This window comes from Hyperolius riggenbachi, chromosome 2, assembly GCF_040937935.1.
Source record: "Hyperolius riggenbachi isolate aHypRig1 chromosome 2, aHypRig1.pri, whole genome shotgun sequence".
NCBI classification, from domain to species: domain Eukaryota; kingdom Metazoa; phylum Chordata; class Amphibia; order Anura; family Hyperoliidae; genus Hyperolius; species Hyperolius riggenbachi.
This window is the reverse complement of record NC_090647.1, coordinates 413,407,194-413,429,196: the sequence shown is the minus strand read 5'-3', so window position 1 is coordinate 413,429,196 and position 22,003 is coordinate 413,407,194.

Genomic DNA, 22,003 nt, shown 5'->3' with positions numbered 1-22,003 from the left:
GCCCCAGTGACCTTCTACCTGCCTGCCCCCACTAGCCCCAGTGACCTCCCCCTCACTAGCCTCCGTGACCTACCTGTCCCCCCGCTAGCCCCAGTGACCTTTTACCTGCCCCCATTAGCCCCAGTGACCTCCCCTCCTCACTAGCCCCAGTGACCTACCTGTCCCCCACTAGCCCCAGTGACCTCCCCTCCTCACTAGCCCCAGTGACCTACCTGTCCCCCACTAGCCCCAGTGACCTTTTACCTGCCCTCACTAGCCCCAGTGACATCCCCCCTCACTAGCCCCAGTGACCTTCTACCTGCCTGCACCAACTATCCCTAGTGACCTCCCCCTCCTAACTAGCCTTAGTGACCTTCTAACTGTCCCCCACTAGCCCCAGCGACCTCTTACCTGCACCCACTAGCCCCAGTGACCTTTTACCTGTCCTCCACTAGCCCCAGTGACCTTTTACCTGTCCTCCACTAGCCCCAGTGACCTTTTACCTGTCCTCCACTAGCCCCAGTGACCTTTTACCTGTCCTCCACTAGCCCCAGTGACCTTTTACCTGTCCCCCACTAGCCCCAGTGACCTCCTCACTCCCCCACTAGCCTCAGTGACCTTCTACCTGCCTGCCCCCACTAGCCCCAGTGACCTCCCCCTCACTAGCCTCCGTGACCTACCTGTCCCCCCACTAGCCCCAGTGACCTTTTACCTGCCCCCACTAGCCCCAGTGACCTCCCGTCCTCACTATCCCCAGTGACCTGCCTGTCCCCCACTGGCCCCAGTGACCTTTTACCTGCCCCCACTAGCCCCAGTGACATCCCCCCTCACTAGCCCCAGTGACCTACCTGTCCCCCACTAGCCCCAGTGACCTCCTCCCTCCTCCCACTAGCCCCAGTGACCCACCTGCACCAACTATCCCTAGTGACCTCCCCCTCCTAACTAGCCCCAGTGACCTTTTACCTGTCCTCCACTAGCCCCAGTGACCTTTTACCTGTCCTCCACTAGCCCCAGTGACCTCCTCACTCCCCCACTAGCCTCAGTGACCTTCTACCTGCCTGCCCCCACTAGCCCTAGTGACCTCCACCTCACTAGCCTCCGTGACCTACCTGTCCCCCACTAGCCCCAGTGACCTTTTACCTGCACCCACTAGCCCCAGTGACCTCCTCCCTCACTAGCCCCAGTGACCTACCTGTCCCCCACTAGCCCCAGTGACCTTTTACCTGTCCTCCACTAGCCCCAGTGACCTTTTACCTGTGCTCCACTAGCCCCAGTGACCTTTTACCTGTCCCCCACTAGCCCCAGTGACCTTTTACCTGTCCCCCACTAGCCCCAGTGACCTTTTACCCTTCCCCACTAGCCCCAGTGACCTACTTGTCCCCCACTAGCCCCAGTGACCTTTTACCTGCCTCCACTAGCCCCAGTGACCTCCCCCTCACTAGCCCCAGTGACCTACCTGTCCCCCACTAGCCCCAGTTACCTTTTACCTGCTCTCACTAGCCCCAGTGACCTTCCCCTCACTAGTCCCAGTGACCTACCTATCCCCCACTAGCCCCAGTTACCTTTTACCTGCTCTCACTAGCCCCAGTGACCTCCCCCCCACTAGCCCCAGTGACCTTTTGCCTTCCCCCACTAGCTCCAGTGACCTTCCCACCCCCTCCCACTAGCTCCAGTGACCAGCCCCTCCTCCAGAATAAGGCAGGATAAGTGTAACAGCGCAGGCAGCCAGCCGCCATAGTAGTGATGGGAGTACAGGTAGGCAGCAGTTGTTTGCCTTGAAGTGTCATCATGAACCGAGGAGTGTATGTGTGTGTGCGCGCGTGCGTGAGATATATAGCACATTGGTGCATCACAGGTCTTTTTTCCATGAGCAGCTGAAGGTGGTGAATTCACCACCTGCCAGCTGCACCTGCATCGTCCAGACACTTATTACTAGCACTTGGCACGGGCAGTGGAGAGGCACATAGTACCATGCTTGTCACCCCTTCCCCGCACCTAGAATCTTTTTACATGAAACTCCAAGGGACCAGGCTATGTAGTTTACTATATCAGAAATGGTCATCCTGAATAGGGTGGCCACTTGCAGAATCCCAAAAAGGAGGACATCACACCCTAAAAAGGATGACATCTTACCGAGGCACAATAGTCCACATAGTGGAGGGCAGGTGTTCCGACGTGATAACCTACACGTCGAGTTTGCCTACATCCACTATCAAATGTATACCAGGAGGGTTAGGGTTGGGGGAGGGGAAGGGATAGTAAAAGTCTATGGGACATAGGTTAGTTCGACGTGTAGGATAGAGTGTTGGAGCACCGGCGGTCGACCACAAAATGCAATCTCATAGGCAGCACATTTCCCCACAAAATGCAATCTCATAGGCAGCACATTTCCCCACAAAATGCAATCTCATAGGCAGCACATTTCCCCACAAAATGCAATCTCATAGGCAGCGCATTTCCCCACAAAATGCAATCTCATAGGCAGCGCATTTCCCCACAAAATGCAATCTCATAGGCAGCACATTTCCCCACAAAATGCAATCTCATAGGCAGGGCCGGCTTTAGGTTTCACAGCGCCTTGAGCGAAACCTGTTTTTTTGTGCCCCCCCTCCCCTTCATCCTCTTTCCGCGTGCGCGCACACACAGGCCCATATTCAATCCACCTTTTCTCCTGAGATATCTCCTTTGACAGTGGTTTCCAACCTTTTTGACTTGTGACACAAATGCTCAGATCTCCGTGACACGTCACATATATATAATAGAAAAAATACTATTAATAACCACGAATGGATGAAAAGAGTGCATTATCCTGAATACACTTAAAAAAGAAGGCTAGAACCTTTATATTAATAGAAACAATCAGTGGGCTAGTTAGCCGCCCCCCTCCACCCCCTCCCCCCCCCCATTTAGAATGATAGCAAAGCACCGACAATTTGCACCACGCGTTATAGCCGCAGTGCGCCCCTCAAAAAATTGCCCTCAGACTCAGTATAGGTAGGTAGCCAGGTATAGGTGCCCCAGTATAGGATCTCATGTGTAGGTGCCCTCAATATAGGTTGCCAAGCATAAGTGCCCCCAGTATAGGAAGTCAATTGAGGGTCTCCATCCCCCTCAAAGATAGCCAGGTGTTGGTGCCCTCAGTAAAGGTAGCCAGCTATAGGTGCCCTCAGTATAGGCAACCAGCTATAGGTGCCCCCTTGGAAGCCGGCACCCTGAGCGACCGCTCCGGTCGCTCAGGTCAAAGGCCGGCTATGCTCATAGGCAGCAAATTTCCCCACAAAATGCAATCTCATAGGCAGCAGATTTCCCCACAAACTGCAATCTCATAGGCAGCAGATTTCCCCACAAAATGCAATCTCATGGGCAGCACAGCACAGAACGGCGGTCAGCAGGCCTCTCTCACTCCTCATGACTCACTCACTACTGTCTACTAGTACTGCTGCTGGCTTACTTACTAGCAGGTAGGCCTAGTGTTGCTGGTGGCACTGGCAGGCCAGGCACTAGTGCAGAGGAGCGGAGCGACTGACTGGCAGACAGTGGGCGGCTAGTGGCTGGCTTATTGCGGACTGCGGACGGAGCGACTGTCTCTGGCAGTGGCTAATGGCGGCTGGCTGCTGCGTAGTTATGGGTGCGGCTCTGGCTGGGTCGCGCTTGCGCAATTCCAGATCGGCTCCTCCCCCTGCCTATCACGGACGGGCTGCCTCTGTTGCCGGCTACGAGTGTGTGTCACGTGTGACATCATCACAGGCAGCGCCACTGCACCACCAGCGTTAGGGAGATGGAGGAGGAGAGGGCCGAAAAAGAAGGACTTTTGGCTGTCCTCATTGCCGGACGGAGGACCACAGGTCCAAAAACCGGACTGTCCGGCGGAAATACGGATGGATGGCCACCCTAATCCTGAAGCACAAAGTATACTGTCCTACTGGATCTTAATTCAGTTCTATTATGATATTATATGGGGGGAGGGGGGGAGCAGAGGGGGTTGAGGGAGAGGGGCCCAAATTTGCTACTTTGTTTAGGGCCCTATTTGGCCTTAATCCTGCTCTGGTGGGCATTACTATAGAGCAGGCTTTCTGAACCAGGGTTCCTTGAGTACTCTGCAGGGGTTTCTTGGCAATTTTTCCCATCATGGGGGAAGTATAATAGAGCACATTATTATAGGTGGTACTTCAACAACAAGCACTAAATTGGGGGGTCAGGAGACAGTATAATGAGTGGCACTGTAATAGGGCATAGTGAAATAAACAGCCACACATACTTTTAAAGACCATGCCTCCTCCAAAATAAATGCAAGGGTTCCTCAAGATCAAAATATTGTTTGCAGGGGTTCCTTGAGATCCTAAAGTTATTTGCAGGGTTCCTCCAGGGTAGAAAGGTTGAGAAAGGCTGCTATAGAGAGCTGGCTAGGACAACCAGCATACAGAGAGATTTTACTCACAGGATTACTGCTAGTGAGGACTGAGTTTAGAATGATTAAAAAGAAGAAATATACCTTCAAATAGTGAGTGTAAATAACTCAGCAACTGCAGTTCAGATAGGGCCTGGAGCCGTAGGGAAACAAAGTGCAGAGGGCCCGGGCATGATGGGGTAGCCGTCTCCCCTGTTAGTGGGTGGTTAGGTAGGTAGGGGGTTAATGTGGGGTAAGGCGGGTGGTTAATCCGAAGAGGAGCGCGGATTTCGGGTAGGAAGCGGAAGTAAGGGGGGCGGGCACATCCGGTCACTGCAGCGCGATGGAAGAAGCTGCTTGCCGGTTGCCCGCTCGTGCCCCGGAGACTATGGAGGACTTGGATCTCGTGGCCAGGATCCGGGCGGAAGCGGAGTCGAGGGGCCAGACCTGGGTCCACGTACAGTTGGCGGCCATGGGAGCGGGCGCATCAGCGGAGGCGGGGACGGCCAGCGAGCCAGCCGCGGCTGCGGCGCCCAGCGCTCCGCCCGCACAGGCAAGTGCGAGAAGGAAGTCCAGGCCTCCGGAGCGTCTCAGCCCGGAGCCTCAAGGCGCCGCTCAGGGAGCCCCCCTCGGGACCCTCCACCTCCCCCCGCGAAGCGCACCTCAAAATCCCAGGGGTCTGGTGGGAGGAATCCTGCCCAGCAGCAGCGCGAGTCGGCAGGAGAAGGGACATCCGGCACAGCCAGTTCCTCCCAGGGGCAGTCGGTCAGAGGTGATGCGGCCCTTAGTCCCCGCGCGGCAGACTAAGCGGGCCCAGAAAAAGGACCCCACGCAGGCGGGTGCCGCCCCTTCCCCCGCGGCGGTGTCTCAGCAGGCTCATGGTGGGAGCAGGAGCTCCGCTGGAAAGCGCAAGACAGGAAGTTCCTCCAAGAAGGGCAAGAGCAGGGATTCCCAGAGACAGCAGGCCCGACACGACCAGCACAGCAGAGGCCCACCAGCCAGGGACGGCTCTGCTTCTGAAGAAGAGGATTCGGCAGCAGAGGACGATGGCAATGCAGCGAGTGGATCCGGAGTGACGGCTGGCAGGGACGTGCGTCTGGAGCAGCCAGGTGAGGCCAGTTTAGCAGCGGTCAATGATTTAGCTACATTACTTTTGGGGATTTGTGGGGAAGGACGAGGGGGGGGGGGGGGGACAGTAACCTAACAACAGCAGCAGGGCCGCAGTCAGGGCAGGCGCAGCCTTCACCTCCTGGGGTGGCAGCGACGGGTTTGTTGCCACTGGGTTCCCCCATGTCACTGATAGGTGCGTGGGCTCCTTCACCGCCCGCAGTGGTTACACACTCGGGGTCCTTGGGAGTGTTGCCACCTCCGCTGGTAGGGCCAGCTACTCAAGGGGTAGTTCTAGTGGCATCGCCGGTTGCGCAGGTCGCCAGTGGGGTCCAGTCAGAGGTGGCAGTGCAAACAGACACTACCGTGGGTGATTCCTCATCAATTCATGGGGCAGGTCAGGTGCGTTTGGCGGATGCGTCGCACGCTGAGCTTTACGTTTGCTTCAATGGCCTTCTGGGTTCCCATTTGAAGCAGGAGGTAAAAGAACGGATTTGGTGGGGCGAATATATTGAGATATTTTCGCTCCTCCTCCTGGAAAAGTTTAACTTGGATAAAGGCAAGCCCGACGAGAAGAAGAGGGAGGAGGAGAGGCGGTACAGATTAATTCCCCGTACTTTCCAGAACTGGTTCCAGGCTTTCTCAATCCTGGCAAGTGTGACCGGGGAAAAACAGCCCGAGCATTGTTCGGCGCTGTTTGGATACATGGATTCGATCGGGGAGGCTTATCGGTCGTATGGAGGTAATGCATGGCTGCGGTACGATGAGCAGTTCCGGCAGACGAAGGCGGTGCGACCCGCGGTTAGATGGGATCACAAGGACATCACATTGTGGAGGCAGTTGATGATCCCGTCTGTCTCCTCAGTCCTTTCCCGCGGTTGCCGGCGGGTCCGCCCCCGCTGGCCACCCGGGAGAAGGGTGTTTGTTGGCAGTTCAACGACGGATCCTGTCGTTTCGGTCAGGCCTGCCGTTTCAAACATGAGTGCTCCAATTGCGGAGGCTCCCATACGGCGTCAAGATGTTACAAGCAGTGAAGGGCGAAGTCTGGGGATTCTATGCGAAAAAGGGACGACGCCGGTGAAGGGGGCAGAGATGGCGGGCTTTCTAAACAGGTATCCTGATCGGGAGGCTGCAGAGTTTTTGAGGGCAGGTTTTGAGGAGGGTTTCCGGATTCCGAGTAGTTGTTCATTGCGGTCGGAACCCCCTTTTAGGAATTTGAAATCGGCTTACGAGTTCCCTAGCGTCGTGAATAAAAAAATTAAGAAAGAGGTGTTGGCGGGTCGCCTGGCGGGCCCTTTTTCATCTCGTCCATTGGTTAATTTAATTGTGTCCCCACTCGGCGTGGTTCCCAAGAATGAACCATGGTCGTTTCGCTTGATCCATCACCTGTCTTTTCCTCGTGGGTCATCGTTTAATGATGGTTTATCGGAGGGCGACACGTCCGTGGTGTACACATCGTTCGACGCGGCATTGTGTTGGGTTAGGCGTTTGGGACAGGGAGCGCTCTTGGCAAAAACTGATATAGAATCGGCTTTTAGGTTGTTGCCGGTCCATCCTTCCAGTTTCCGTTTGTTGGGATGTTTCTGGAAAGGTGAGTATTTTGTGGACAGATGCTTACCCATGGGGTGCTCCATTTCATGTGCGTTTGAGAGTTTTAGTACATTTTTGGAGTGGGTAGTGAAGGACATGTCGAGCGTTCAGTCGGTTATACACTACCTCGACGATTTTTTGTTCATGGGTGCAGCGGACTCTCCAGACTGTGCTTATGCGTTGGCTACCATGCGGCATGTCTGCGAGGTTCCACTCGCCGAGGAGAAGACAAAGGGTCCCGTTACTTCGTTAAAATTTCTGGACATTACCATAGACACTGTTGCTATGGAGTGTAGCTTGCCACTCGATAAGGTTAGGGACCTCAAGCAATCTGTTTTGGAGGCAATCAGGTGCAAGAAAATGACATTGAGGGAGGTGCAATCTATGCTGGGTAAGTTAAACTTCGCCTGCAGGATCATGCCCATGGGGCGTATAGTCTGCAGGCGTCTGGCAATGGCAACCGCTGGGATATCCGCGCCACATCACCGCCTTCGGTTAACAGCGGATATCAAAGCTGACCTTCAAGTGTGGCTGACCTTCCTGACGGATTTCAATTGCAGATCCCTTTGGATGAAAGACACGGTGAGTAATGCGGAGTTAGAGTTGTTTACGGACGCGTCAGGCTCTCAGGGTTTTGGTGCCTTTTTTGCGGGGCAATGGTGCGCGGTCCCCTGGGATAGTTCCTGGGTGGAGGCTGGTTTTACTTCCAATTTGGTGCTGTTAGAATTATTCCCCATTGTAGTGGCGATTCAGATTTGGGGGCACCAGTTGGCTAACAGACGGGTCAGGATCAATAGTGATAAAATGGGGGTGGTCGGGGCGATCAACAGCTGTTCGGCGTCTTCTCCTCCAGTGATTAGTCTCATGCGTCAGCTGGTGTTGGAATGTTTGCGTTTTAACATTTATTTGTTTGCTGTGCATTTACCTGGGGTCGACAATGTTATTGCTGATGCACTTTCTCGATTCCAGTGGGACAGATTCTGGGCTGCGGCTCCCACGGCGGAAGAGCGTGGGGTTCCTTGCCCATCCACGGTGTGGAGGATTCCTTTAGGGCGGTGTCCCGTATGATCGGGCGATCCTTGTCAGAGTCATCGACGGCAGCGTACACGGTGGTGTGGAGCGCGTAGGACGCTTTGATGACACAAGTAGGAGGTTGTGCTTCGGACGAGGAACGGCTGTGTGTGTGTTCTGGGGACGAATTTTGTGGACGGCATTGCGGCATCAGCGGTGGCTAAAAAGTTGTCAGCTCTGGCCTTTTGGTTTAAGGTTAGGGGGCTCGTGGATGTTACGAAAGATTTTCGTGTAAGGCAGGCGCTAAAAGGTTATCGGGTGGGGGTGATTCGCAGGGAATCTTGGCGCCCGGTTACGTTTGATTTACTGGGCAGGTTGGTAGAGGTGCTGCCGGGTCTATGTTCTTCAAGCTACGAGTGTGGCCTTTTTCGGGGCGCATTTGTGTTGGCGTTTTTTGGGGCATTTAGGATAGGAGAGTTGGTGAGTCGTAATAGATCCGGAGTGGGAGGCATTCTTGCGGAACACGTTACTGTTCTTGCGGACACGGTGGTCATTTATTTACCTCGTTCAAAAACTGACCAGTCGGGTAAGGGCCGAGCCATCACTCTGTTTCAGATTGGTTGGTCGTTATGTCCACATGCGAACGCGCAATGGGTGGTGACAGCTCGTTTGCCACAGGCGCGGGGGTTTTTTGTACACCTGGATGGTACGTCTATGTCCAGGTTCCAGTTTGTGGCGGTATTTCTGAAATGCTTGGGCCGTCTCGGCCTCCCTTCCACGGAGTTTGCCTCCCACTCTTTTAGTATCGGGCGGCTACAGAAGCTTCCCGTTGGGGTTTGAGTGAGAGGATCATAAAGCAGATCGGGAGATGGGAATCAGCTAGGTTTAAGTCTTATGTTAGACCCCATTTAGTTTAGGTGGGGGGTGGTTTTTGAGGTGTCTTCAGGGCAGTTGCTGTCAGTTATTTTTATTTTGTTGCAGGTTCGCAGGTGGTCGTGTGGATCGTGGGGCATTCCTACGTTAGCAGGGGTGCCCAAAGAGCTGATGTGAGGCCCGACGGCCGTCAGCTCGGCTTCCCGAGGGAGCAAGTTCGAATCCGGTGGATAGGCTCCCCTGGAATGGTTTGGCCCAGCCTGCTGCTGGAACTCCACAGGCTGGCGTGTCAGGACAGAGCCCCCGATATCCTCATTTTGCATGTTGGGGGGAATGATTTGGCGGCCAGGTCCACTAGAGTAGTAATAAAGGAAATCAAGTTTGATTTTTTAAGGGTTCGGTCTTTGTTCCCGGAGACCATTGTGGTTTGGTCGGATATAGTGGCACGGGAGTATTGGAGATTGGCTAATTCGGTACCAAAGATCAATAAGGCGAGGATAAAGCTAAATAAAGAGGTGGCGAGGTTTTTTATTGGGAATGGGGGGTTGGCGATTCGGCATTTTGATCTAGAGGAAGAGATTGGTTTGTTTCTGCGCAGGGATGGGGTCCATCTCAATGATATTGGGATAGACTTATGGGCCCTGGGCATTGAGGATGGTATCCACAGAGCCCTAAGGTTGGGGGCCTCAAGGGCATAAGGGGTCACACCCTTTCATGGTGGAGGGGTGAAAAAGGGGCTCCGGAGGTCGGTTTATCGTGAAAGGTGATTTGTCGCGGGACAAATCCGGTGGCCTAATGGCAACTACGGGAGAGATGACTTTGGGGCATGCAGCGCAGCAGCTGTTCCTGAGCCAATCTGCGCGGCTGGGGGCCGGTACAAGGCTGTATGTCACACGTGTGTTTTGACTTCAAGAAGTTGGTACCTCCGGACCCCTTTATCCCAGCTTTTTGTTATTATGGTTTGGAATATTGTTAATTGGAAAATAAAGAAGGGGCTGCTATGGCCTTAATTAAATCCAATGCCTAGTAGTCCGTGTGCCTTATTTATTAGAGTTAAGATGGGGAGTTAAAGGGGGGTAGGGTGGATGGTGGTTTAAAGGGAGGTAGGCTCTACCATTATCATGTGCTTTCCTGGCTCTCTCTGCTCACAGTTTACAGTGCATTGTGAATGGGGGAGGAGGGAACAAGAAAATACAGGTCTTTCTCTTCAGATCCTATATCTGTAGCTAAATAATCTCTCACCTGTTCTCATATGATTTGTGATAAAGCAGTGTGTGTGTTAGCAGGGCAGAAACAAACAGGAAAGCTAAGTTTCTACGAGTGCATTGCGATTTATTTGCAGAAAGCATAGAAACAAATTTGCATGCGAATTTGTAAGCATATGTATGCTTTTTTTTTTTGCAGATTTTTTGAAATGTGTGTTTTTAACCATGTCAGTGTGCTTTTTTATTGAAATTTACAAAAAATGCACGCAAATTCACACAAAAAAAAAAACGCATGGCAAAAAATACACAAGAATTTCCCATTAATTACATTACATGCGAATTGCACACTAGGCATATGGTGTGCGAATTCTGATGGCTCTGCTGTGCAGAATTTTTATGCACAGCCCTGCGTGCAGATTTTGTTTGTAGTCGAAACAGGCCCATTGACTTGTACGGTCATGCAAATCTGCATAGAGAAAATGCATGCAGATTTGCGTTAGTGGAAACGGGTTCTAAATCATTCCTCCGTGAATAGTGACAGAGAGGTGGAACCTACCCACATGGTACATCCCTGCCTTCCCGACGCCGCTTAGTTATGAAGGCTTATAAACAAAGCTTTCCTTTCACACAGCTTGTGATAAGAGATCTCTGAAAAGTGTTCTACTGATGGTTAAAAGCTCTATAGGATAGGAATGTGAGGTTTAAAGAAAAACATTCTTTGATAGTTGTTCTTCAATGACTGTCTTGGCTGAGAATCTAGCATGTGTACAGGAGATCTCCAATGTTGCCCAAGATAAGGGTATGCCCAACTGACCCCCGCATTGCTTTTCTCCTCACACTGCCAACCAGAAGCTGCACCATCATGCGCTGCTCATTGTCCCGCCTCCTCCTACCATAGCAGCAAATGATATTCTAACCTCTAGGCTAGTGACACATCTCTACAGCACTCAGCCCTGGACTGTCTCCCAAGGAATCCAGTCCCAATCCCTGCAGGCTACAGTGATTGAGCATGTTTGCCTATCCTAATTTACTACAGGCTCAGTGCGAGTCAGATGTCAGTAATAACAGTTAAGTTTGGATCACAACTTTTAAGATATATGATAGATTTGCTTGTAAGTGGGTTGTTTGAACAGCTCTATGTTTGATTTGCAGGCCATTCAATAACAAGGGTAAAGGCTCCCATTAGCATCCCTATACTCATTTCCTCTTGGGAGTGCGCAGAGGACATCTGGAGGTCCCCTTGTGAAAATGCTTAAATCACAGAAGGAATACGCACATAGACTTCGTTGGGAACAACTTAGATTTATTGTCCCATTGCACATATATACAATTATGATTCGTCCAATCCGACGATCGTTTCGGGGCCAGACAGGTCCCCTTTATCAAGGCATAAGCAGACAAACATTTACTTGTTAAAATGCTGTTTTCTTAAGGCTTGTTCACACTACAAGTGTTTTTTAAAAGCTAGTGATTTTGAAAAGCTCTTGCTAATGCAAGGATTGGGTTGGGGATTCTTGCAAAATCACATCGCTTCACACACAAATAGAATAACATTAGCAAGAGCTTTTAAAATCACAAAGAGCTTAGAAAAGCTGTTGTAGTGTGAACAAACCCACAGGGCTTGTTCAGACTACAAGGGCTTTCCTAGGCGCTTTGCGATTTTAAAAGCCCTTGCTAATGTTAGCCTGTGTGTGTGTTCTCACTGAAGCAATGTGATTTTGTTAAAATTCCTCATAGAATTGCATTAGCAAGAGCTTTTAAAACCTCTAGTGCTTAAAAAGCTCTTGTAGTGTGAATCCGCCATTAGAGTGTATCAAATGTGTGTACAGAGCTGGAATTAGTCTATATTAAAAGTGTAACCCAGCAAAATGTAAGTATAATGAGTTATACTCGAATTGGATGAAAATAAGTGCTGCCAAGTGCATGCCCGACCGACAAAGCAACCAATTTCGGGACAGAAATTGGGTGCACAGTCGATCGTGCATATTGGAAAAAGTCGGACCGAAGTTGGTTGGTCGGGTGCGCGGCGGTACAGCGACCGAATTGCGAACGAGCGACGAGACGACAATGTATAAATGTACGTAGTGCATTTATACATTACCTGTCCGGTGTCAGCCTCCACATGGTTTCCGTCCATCTCGCCGGGTTCCGCATACACGCCGGCGGCATTATGTCTGACGTCACGAAGGCGCATAGCGGCTGACGTCAGACACTATGGGCCGGTAGCGTATTGCGGCTTACCTGGCAAGGTGGACGGATGGACCTGGGGAGCTGCTACAGGACAGGTAATATATAAATGCACTACACAACATACATTTATACATTTTATGGGCAGCGGCGAGGGGGACGCGACGGCTCAGCCGATTCCCCGATGATTTCATTCTGAAATCGGACGGGAATCGGCCTGTAGTGTATGGGCAGATTAAATTAGAGACACATTTATCTCTAATCAGATTTGATTAGAGATAAATTTGTCTCCTGGTCGAAACCTGCCCATATTCGTTCTAATGTATGGGCACCTTTAATCACAACTAATCACAATGACTTGATCTATATCTTGTTTTTTTCGCCACCAATTAGGCTTTCTTTGGAAAGTACATTATGCTAAGAATTATTTTATTCTAAACACATTTTAAATGGAATAATAAGAAAAAAAATGGAAAAAAATCATTATTTCTCAGATTGCGGCCATTATAGTGTTAAAATAAAACATTGTATTGTGGATAAAACTCAAATTTTATTTGCCCATTTGTCCCGGTTATTGCAATGTTTAAAGTATTTCCCTAGTACAATGTATGGCGCCAATATTTAATTTGGAAATAAAAGTGATTTTTTTTCAGTTTTGCATCCAACACTAATTATAAGCCTGCAAATTAAAAAAAAAAATTCACAGTTGTGTGCCCTCTTCACATAAGCGTTGCCCGGGCATGTATTTAGCTGGTGTCGGCTCCGCCCACTTTTCCTAACCTTAAAAACCACTTAAGGACCAGGCTATTCTGCTCGGATCTGTGCTGCGTGGGCTCTCCAGCCCACAGCACAGATCAGGTTTCAGCCAGGGCGATCAGACTTCCCCCCCCTTTTTTCCCCACTAGGGGGATGTCATGCTGGGGGGGGGGGGTCTGATCGGCGCCGGCTATGTTTGTGTTGCGGGGGCTCCTCAAAGCCCCCCTCTGCAGTGTTTTCCGCCCTCCCTTCCTCTCCCTCTGGGCTACGCAGGACAGAAATCCGTCCTGCGCTGCTTAGGATAGGCTTCAGCCTATCAAATGCCGGCGATCCTCGGCCAATCAGAGGCCAGGGATCGCCGATCTCCTTTACGGCGCTGCTGCGCAGTACGATGTAAACAGTGGGGATTTCTTCCCCGCGTGTTTACATTTAGCCTGCGAGCCGCGATCGCAGACTGTTCATGGAGACAGCCTCCGTGAACTGACATGGAACGGCTGCTTTGGAGCGGCCGTTTCCATGGGAAACCACTAACGACTTGCCGACGTTAGGCAGTCGTTAAGTGGTTCACACAAACACTCAATTACCAAGTTTGTGAGCTTTGGCATCAATAACTTGTATATTCCAGTAGAAATTAAATAAATCAGATTGGCTGTTTGTGGCTCCCCCCCTCCAGCATTTGAACCCCAGTCACCCAATGACCAACTGTAACAGGTTTGAGGCATCTGCTATTAACAGTGTAAAAATGGCAGCAATTTAAATATTCCCCTTGAAAATCAACAGGTGACTTTTGATTGGCTATTATAGGCTCCATTCACTTCCCTGAATATTAATCTGTGTCACCCAGTGACCAGCTGGGTAAAGTTTGAGAACCCTGCCATTAACAGTGTAAGAAGGCCTGCAGTTTATATTTTTCCAGTGAAATTTGTTTTTGGCTCTGCCCACTTTTTGTAACCTGGACACACAGTCACTCAATTACCAAGTTTGTGAGCTTTGGAGTCCTCGGCATCAATTATTTGTATTTTTTCACTGACATGAAACAAATCTGATTGGCTCTTTGTGGCTTCGCCCCCTATTCTGAACTTGAACCCCAGTGAACCAATGACCAACTGTACCAAGTTTGAGGCTTGTGCCATTAACAGTGCAGGAATGGCAGCAATTGTAATATTACCTTTGAAAATCAACAGGTGAACTTTGAGTCGCTTTTTTAGGCTCCACCCACTTTTCTAAATATTAATCTCAGTTACCCAGCAACCAGCTATGCTAAGTTTAAGAACCCTGCCATTAACATTAAAGAAGGGCTGAAGTTTACATTTTCCCAGGGAAAATGTTTTTGACTCCACCCAGTTTGTAATCTTGAAACACAGTCACTCAATGACCAAGTTTGTGAGCTTTTGGGTTCCTGGCATCAAAATTGTGTGAATGGAAGCAGTGTATCCAGCAAAAAAAAATGTAATTTGCTGTTTGTGGCTCCGCCCCTTTAGTGAATTTGAACCCCAGTCACTTAATGATCGACTGTAGCAGGTTTGAGACCTTTGCCATTAGCAGTGTAAGAATGGCAGCAGTTTCAATAGGTGAATTTTGGTTGGCTGTTATAGGCTTCACCTACTTTTCAGAAGATTAATTCCAGTCGCCCAGTGATCAACTGTGTCAAGTTTGAGAATCCTGCCATTAACAGTGTAAGAATGGCTGCAGCTTATATTTTCCCATGGAAAAAGCTAGTTTTTTGCTCCGCCCACTATTTTTACCTTGACATACAGTCACCCAAGGACCAAGTTTATGAGCTTTGGGGTCTTTGGCATCAATAAGTTGCATTTTTCCCATTGAAATTAAACAAATCTGATTGGATATTTTTGGCCTACCCCCTTTTCAGAATTTAAACCCCAGTCTGCTAATGACTGACTGTACCAGATTTGAGAACCCTGCCATTAAGAGTGTATGTATGGCAGCAATGTAAATATTCCCCTTGAAAATCAATAGGTGCATTTCGATTGGCTGTTCTAGGCTCCACCCACATTTCTGATTATTAATCTCAGTCACCCAGTGGGCAACTGTGTCAAGTTTGGGAATCCTTCCATGTAAAAAAAAAAAATGTAGTTGATGGCACTGCCCAGTTTTTCTAACCTTGACATACAGTCACTCAATTACTAAGTTTATGAGCTTTGGGGTCCTTGGTATCAATTTGTATATACCTATTAAAATTAAACAAATCTGATTGGCTCTGCCCCCTTTCTGAATTTGAGCCCCAGTGACCGACTGTACCAAGTTTGAGGCATCTGCTATTAAAAGTGTAAGAATGGCAAAAATTTAAATATTCCACTTTAAAATTAACAGGTGAATATTGATTGGCTGTTGTAGGCACCGCCCATTTTCCCGAAAATTAATCCCAGTCACCCAGTGACCAACTATGGAAAGTTTGAGAACCCTGCCATTAACAGTGTAAAGCCCAGTGCACACCGAGCGGTTTTTGGAGCGATCCGCCGGCCGCATCCGCCTGGAAAAATGCTTGGCTAATGTATTGCAATGGGATGGTGCACACCGGCGGTTTGAGGTTTTTGCCAGATCGCATACAAAATCCGCTTGGTGTGCACCCAGCCAAATATCTGCTCTCTGCTCCCAAAACCGCTAGCGTTTTGACGCTCTGCTAGCGGTTTTGGTGTGCACTGGGCCTAAGAATGGCTGCAGTTTACATTTTCCCAGTGAAATTTGTTTTTGGCTCCACCCACTTTTTGTAACCTGGACGCACAGTCACTCAATGACTAAGTTTGTGAGCTTTCAGGTTCCTGGCATAAAAAAAAAAAAAAGTGTGTAAATGAAAGCAGTTTATCTACCAAGGAAGTCTGATTTTTTTTTCCTCAAAAAGGGCGATACTTAAACTGTACCGTGATGTTCAAAGGTAAGTGGTGACATCTCTGGCACACAGCGTTGGGTCAAGGGTCCATCTGACCACGGATGCCTGGTCTGCAAAGCACGCTCAGGCCTGCTCAAAGACTACGTCAGTCCCCACACACAGCATCTCTGCCTGCACGCCGTGTGACTGCCTACCCCAAGACTAAGTCGCTCCCCACACAGCATCTCTGCCCGCAGGCCGCTTGACTGCCTTCTCCGCCACCACCAACAGGGTCAAGAACTCCAGGTGTGTTCCCAGCGGCCGCTATTATAATTTTCCTGGGGCGTGTACATGCCTGCCTAATTTTTCTGGCTGCACTGCAGCTGCAACAACAAAACCAAAAGGCATGTACATGTGCCAATACCCCTTCGTGATCATTACCTTGCCACGGTGAAGGGGCTTGCGTATCACAATGAGGCAATAACCAATGGCTATATGAGTGTGTTTGGGGGGGGCACACCCACGATAATAAGGTCGTTGCTTCATTGTGGACAGACCAAATTTGATCAGCTGGACAGTCACTGTTCTGTCATTCAGCTACCTCAGTCTAGCGACCATATGGGCTGGAAAGCTGCCATCACCTGCACTCTCACCATGGTGCGCACCAGTTCAGCACGGCCGTCACTACACAAACAGCTGTTTGTGGTGTGTTACACAGTGAGTTTGGTGTGTCAGTGTGAAGCAGTACTCTAATTACACTCCCTGATTGATGTATACACATGCAAGATGTTTTAAAGCGCTTTAGGCCTGCAATTTAGCATTCAATGCAATTTCTGCCTTTAAGACGCTGCTTTGCGTCAAATCCAGATTTTTCCCCGGGACTTTTGGTGGCTATCCCACTCATCCATGCAAAAACTCAGATGTTAGACCCCTTGAAACATCTTTTCCATCACTTTTGTGGCCAGCATAAGGGATTGCGGTTTGCGAAAGTTAACGCGCGAACCAAACTTGTGCGGAAGCTCGCGAACCTAAAAATCGGAGGTTTGGGCCATCTCTAGTTATACATATTATTAGCTGCGTTGGACTGTTTGCACATGCTCAGTAATGACTTGGAAGCATACTTTTCATTGCCTGTATGCTCTACTGTATGCAACAATAATGGGGCATTAAGTTGCGCTGCAACTTTTTTGGGGTGTTGCGTTGTAATTTGCATTGTGACTTTAACGTCGCATCAAAATGTAGGTATTTTTATTGAATAAAATGCTTTTTGATGTAGTTTTACTATTTGGACATAAGATGTCCTCAGTCATAATTTCCGTTTCACATACATCAGGACGTGAATTGGAAACTATGCGTGCACAGTAACAACAGAAAGATACAATGAATGCAGGTGTCTCAGACGCCGGCATTCATTGAGTAGGGGACTTAGATTAATGAATGGGAACTGCGCTCCCATTCATTAATGTCCCCGCTAACTGGCGGGAACAGTAGCGCGCCGCCTGATCCCATTGACTAACTTTCGCGGTCCTGGTACTTCAGGTGAAGTTTGCCAGGCCGTGATTATACTGCACCTGGTGCAGTAAGTAGTTAATTATATGTTCTTGCTCTTTGGAAGCTTCAAAATGTAACTAAGATAAGATGAAAACAATTGAATAGACTTTGTGAATCATCCCCATATGTAGTAAATCTAGATGAATACCTTATAGCTGCTACTCACACTTTCTTCTTCAGGCTAGGTGCACACCAGGTAGGGTCGGAGCAGTGCTTTTCAGCACAGGTAGATTTGGGCGCAGCCGGTGCCACCACCATAGACTAGAATAGGAATCACTTGTATAGCGGCGCTCAGTTAGTAACGTCGGCTCCGTCAGAAGACGAAGCCGAAGTTGCTTTTAAAACACAATAATTCGGCCTCCAGCAGTAGCTGGAAGCCAAATTATATCATTCCCCACTATCCATGGCGGCGTGGAGGGGGAACAGTAATTAACACGGCCCGGACTTGTGCAGAAGCAGGATCAGCCATATCCTGCGCCCAAGTCTACCGGCGCTGATTTCATATGTATGTAGAAAGGGCCCTTTTCCACTAGCAATCGCAATCACAAAGGCCAGCAATTGCAATTTTTCATTTTGTTATGCGATTGCGATTCGCGATTTTCATTTTCATTTGCATTGCATTATCCCTCTGAAAATCGCTCCAGAAAGCGATTGCGATTTGTGATTTACAAATCGAATCACTATAGTGGAAAATACTTTTCATGATTTCTATGATAAAGTAGCAACCCTAGCGATTTAAAAATCACTAGCGATTTGCGATTTAGCTGTGTAGTGGAAAAAAATACTGCTAAATAATGCTAAAAAAAAATACTTGCGTTTCTGCAGACAATGAAAGTCTATGGACCGCATAAAAAAGGCTTATACCTGCGTTCTTACAATGTGCATTTTTCAAAACGCACAACTTGCTGGATATGTCTCAAAAACCCATTTGAAATGCACATAATGTATTTTAATGGAGTTGCAGAGGATGTGCGTTTTACATGCATTTTTTATTAAATAAATATGACACTTAATTTTAGTCCACTGAAAACGGAAAACTTTTGAAAAACTGCATATGCACCAAAAACATGAAAATAATGCACAAATGCATACAAAAACGCACCCAAAAATGTAGAAAATGCATGGTATTCGGCACTGCCTAGTGTGTGTTCCAAGCCTTAAGGAGTAAAGTTTTTCATTTAGCACAAGGTTTGGTCTGATATGTGATTATTTGTACAAACTGCTCACATAACATGAAAAGAAATTTAAGGCAGTGACAAAATGGCAGGGAGTGTGTGCGTGTGTAAAATCTACATTCAAGTGTGACCTAGCCCAATGATTACCATGAGTTCTCAGTTGAAATCAGTTTTTCTGTGAAGAAAACGCGCACAAAAGCAGAATAGTGGGACTCCTGCCTAAAAACTGTATTATCACATTGATACTATGGGCTTGATTCACAAAGCGGTGCAAACTGTTTAGCACGGGTGTGCTAAACAGTTAGCACGTGAAGTGCCGTTCGAGCGCGCAAAGTGCAGCGATTCGCACGATCGCGGACTTTTGCGCTTGCAATTTGCCGCGAACGGCACTTCACATGCCCTATGTATAGTGAAAAGTCAAATGCTTTCAGCACTAGTGCCTTCTTACTGGTTTAAACATTTGTATGCATGTTCGTTTAAAAATTATCAAGAACAAAGTACAATATTGTAAAAAAAAATAAATATGCAAATACATGTTTCATCTGTGCTTTACCAGGCCATGGTTTTCTATTTTTTAGGAAGGCAGCCTAGCTGGATGCACCTGAACAAACATGAAGTTTATGTCTTCCAGAGACTGCTGCCTGTTATGGGTGAATTGTTCTGTACAGCAAACCTCACCTTTGCATGAGAAACCACATGCAAGGCTCAGAGCAGCTGCTGGATTAACCAAGGATATGGGATATTTCAGATGTGTTCCATCATCAGCTGCAGCACAGGAAAAGGTTCAGAGCGAGAGAACAAGATTAGGGATGGTGAGTAAACTGCAGAAAATTCCAAGATGATGCAGGATTATGCAAATGTTGGTATGCAAATTATGCAGCTTTAAAATGGACCAATCGAATTCCACCTCAGCAGGATATGATTTGATCCATTTTCAAGCTACTGATATATTTACAAGATCTCCACAGACACTACAGCTGCAATATTACTTACCATAACACTATGGTTGTTAAAGTGAACCCGAGGTGATAGCAATAAGGAGGCTGCCATATTTATTTCCTTTTGTTTTCAATAGTTTTTTTTTTGAGTTTTTTAAAGAAAAGGTGGAACTTAATATAAGATACATGAAAGTACGGATACAGTAGTGTAATTTAACAATAAATGTAGTCCGTAGACTAAAAATATAGTATGCATTCATCTCTAAACGGTAACTTGTAAAGAGGTAGCAAATGTAAGCCAACTGCATATTTATTTCCTTTTAACCAGCTGAGCGGTCTGGACGAGCTCAGCTCGTCCAACACCGCCAGCGGCTGCCGCTCAGGCCCTGCTGGGCCGATTTGAATGAAATAAAAAGCAGCACACGCAGCCGGCACTTTGCCAGCCGCGTGTGCTGCCTGATCGCCGCCGCTCTGCGGCGATTCGCCGCGAGCAGCGGCGAAAGAGGGTCCCCCCAGCCGCCTGAGCCCAGCGTAGCCGGAACAAAAAGTTCCGGCCAGCGCTAAGGGCTGGATCGGAGGCGGCTGACGTCAGGACGTCGGCTGACGTCGATGACGTCACTCCGCTCGTCGCTATGGCGACGATATAAGCAAAACAAGGAAGGCCGCTCTAGCGGCCTTCCTTGTTTATTCTGGGCGCCGGAGGCGATCGGAAGATCGCCTCCGGAGCGCCCTCTAGTGGGCTTTCATGCAGCCAACTTTCAGTTGGCTGCATGAAATAGTTTTTTTTTTATTTAAAAAAAACCCTCCCGCAGCCACCCTGGCGATTTAATCAGAACGCCAGGGTGGTTAAACAATACCAGTTGCGTGGCAGCCCTGCTGATCTATTTGGCTGCAGTAGTGTCTGAATCACACTAGAAACAAGCATGCAGCTAATCAATTCTGACAATATTGTCAGAAACACCTGATCTGCTGCATGCTTGTTCAAGGTCTAAAGCTACGTACACACATACGACAACGATCGTTCGTTGTGAACGACGAATGATCTTTTAATTGACGAAAGAACGACCTAGCTTTTAAAGGTGTAACGATCTGATCGTTAACTAACGATCCGGAACAACATCACATACTGTTCCTGGAAGTTACACCATAGCAAGTTCCGCTCGCACGTAACGAACAGTTCAAAACGTACGTTACACTGTAAAACTAACGTTACGTATATGACATAACTACATTTCTATTTCATACTGTGGGTGTGTAGTAGAGCATCTAGATAATATAGTGTTGACAAAACATACAAAAGTACACTTTGTCCTGTTAAAATAAAAATTATGGTATAATCATGTAGTATACAACGCATCACTGGGCACAATCATAGAACGAACGTTACATCGCAAGGGGAAAATTTAATGTGCTGCGACTATAAAACGAAGTGTGCATGTCTTGCCTACTACGAACGACCGTTTCTTAATGATGTACTACTTTTTCTAACGATCCTCTTTTAAAAAAAATCTGTCAGGACAGATCTTTTGTTTTTAACGATCTAGCTCGTCCATCGTTTGACTTAATGATCATTGGCTGTTTTTTTTAAACGATCGTCGTTTGAAATGATCGGGCAACTTGTGTGTTTGCACCTTTAGACTGAAAGTATGAGGCCTCTTTTTCACGAACTGTTTACAGGCAGTGAAATGCCTCTCAAACTCTTACAAGTGCTTGCTGCTGCCTGGTAACTGCTCACTGCTGCCTGGCAACTGCCAGTTTGTGGAAAAGAGGCCTGAGAGGCAGAGGATGAGCAGGACTGCCAGGCAACTGGCATTGCTTAAAAGGAAATAAATATGGAAGCCTGTATATCATTCTCACCTTGGATTCACTTTAAGTAGTGTGTAGCTTGTCTTGCAAGTTATCTCGTGTAATCACCACTAGGAATGGTCAATGAGATGCAAATAATTACTGTAGTAATATAATGCAAAACGTGTGCAGATTTATGCAGCTTGAAAATGGACCAGTTGAATCCCACCAAATTGGAAGTTGCTTGGTAAATTTTCAAAATGCATACATTTGGAAGCAGAATTTGCATAATCCTGCATCAACTAAAAATGATTTGCATCTCATTGACTATCCCGACTACTGGGATAACTATATCTACATATATAACTATATGGCCATTTAAGGAAACTTAACCTCCTTGGCGGTTATCCCGAGCTACGGTCTGGGCGGAAAACAGCAGCTAAGAGTGGTCATCCCGACCTCTGCTCGGGGTAGCCGCCGGAGGCGGAATGCAGAACAATGCGCGCAGCGGGAGCGTTTCTACATACCTCACGACATCTTCTTCCTCTCCTTCAGGGCTCTGCTGGTGAGATCACCGGCTGTCGTCATGATGACAGCCGACAATTTCACTTTAGAGTTGCTGCACCACCTGG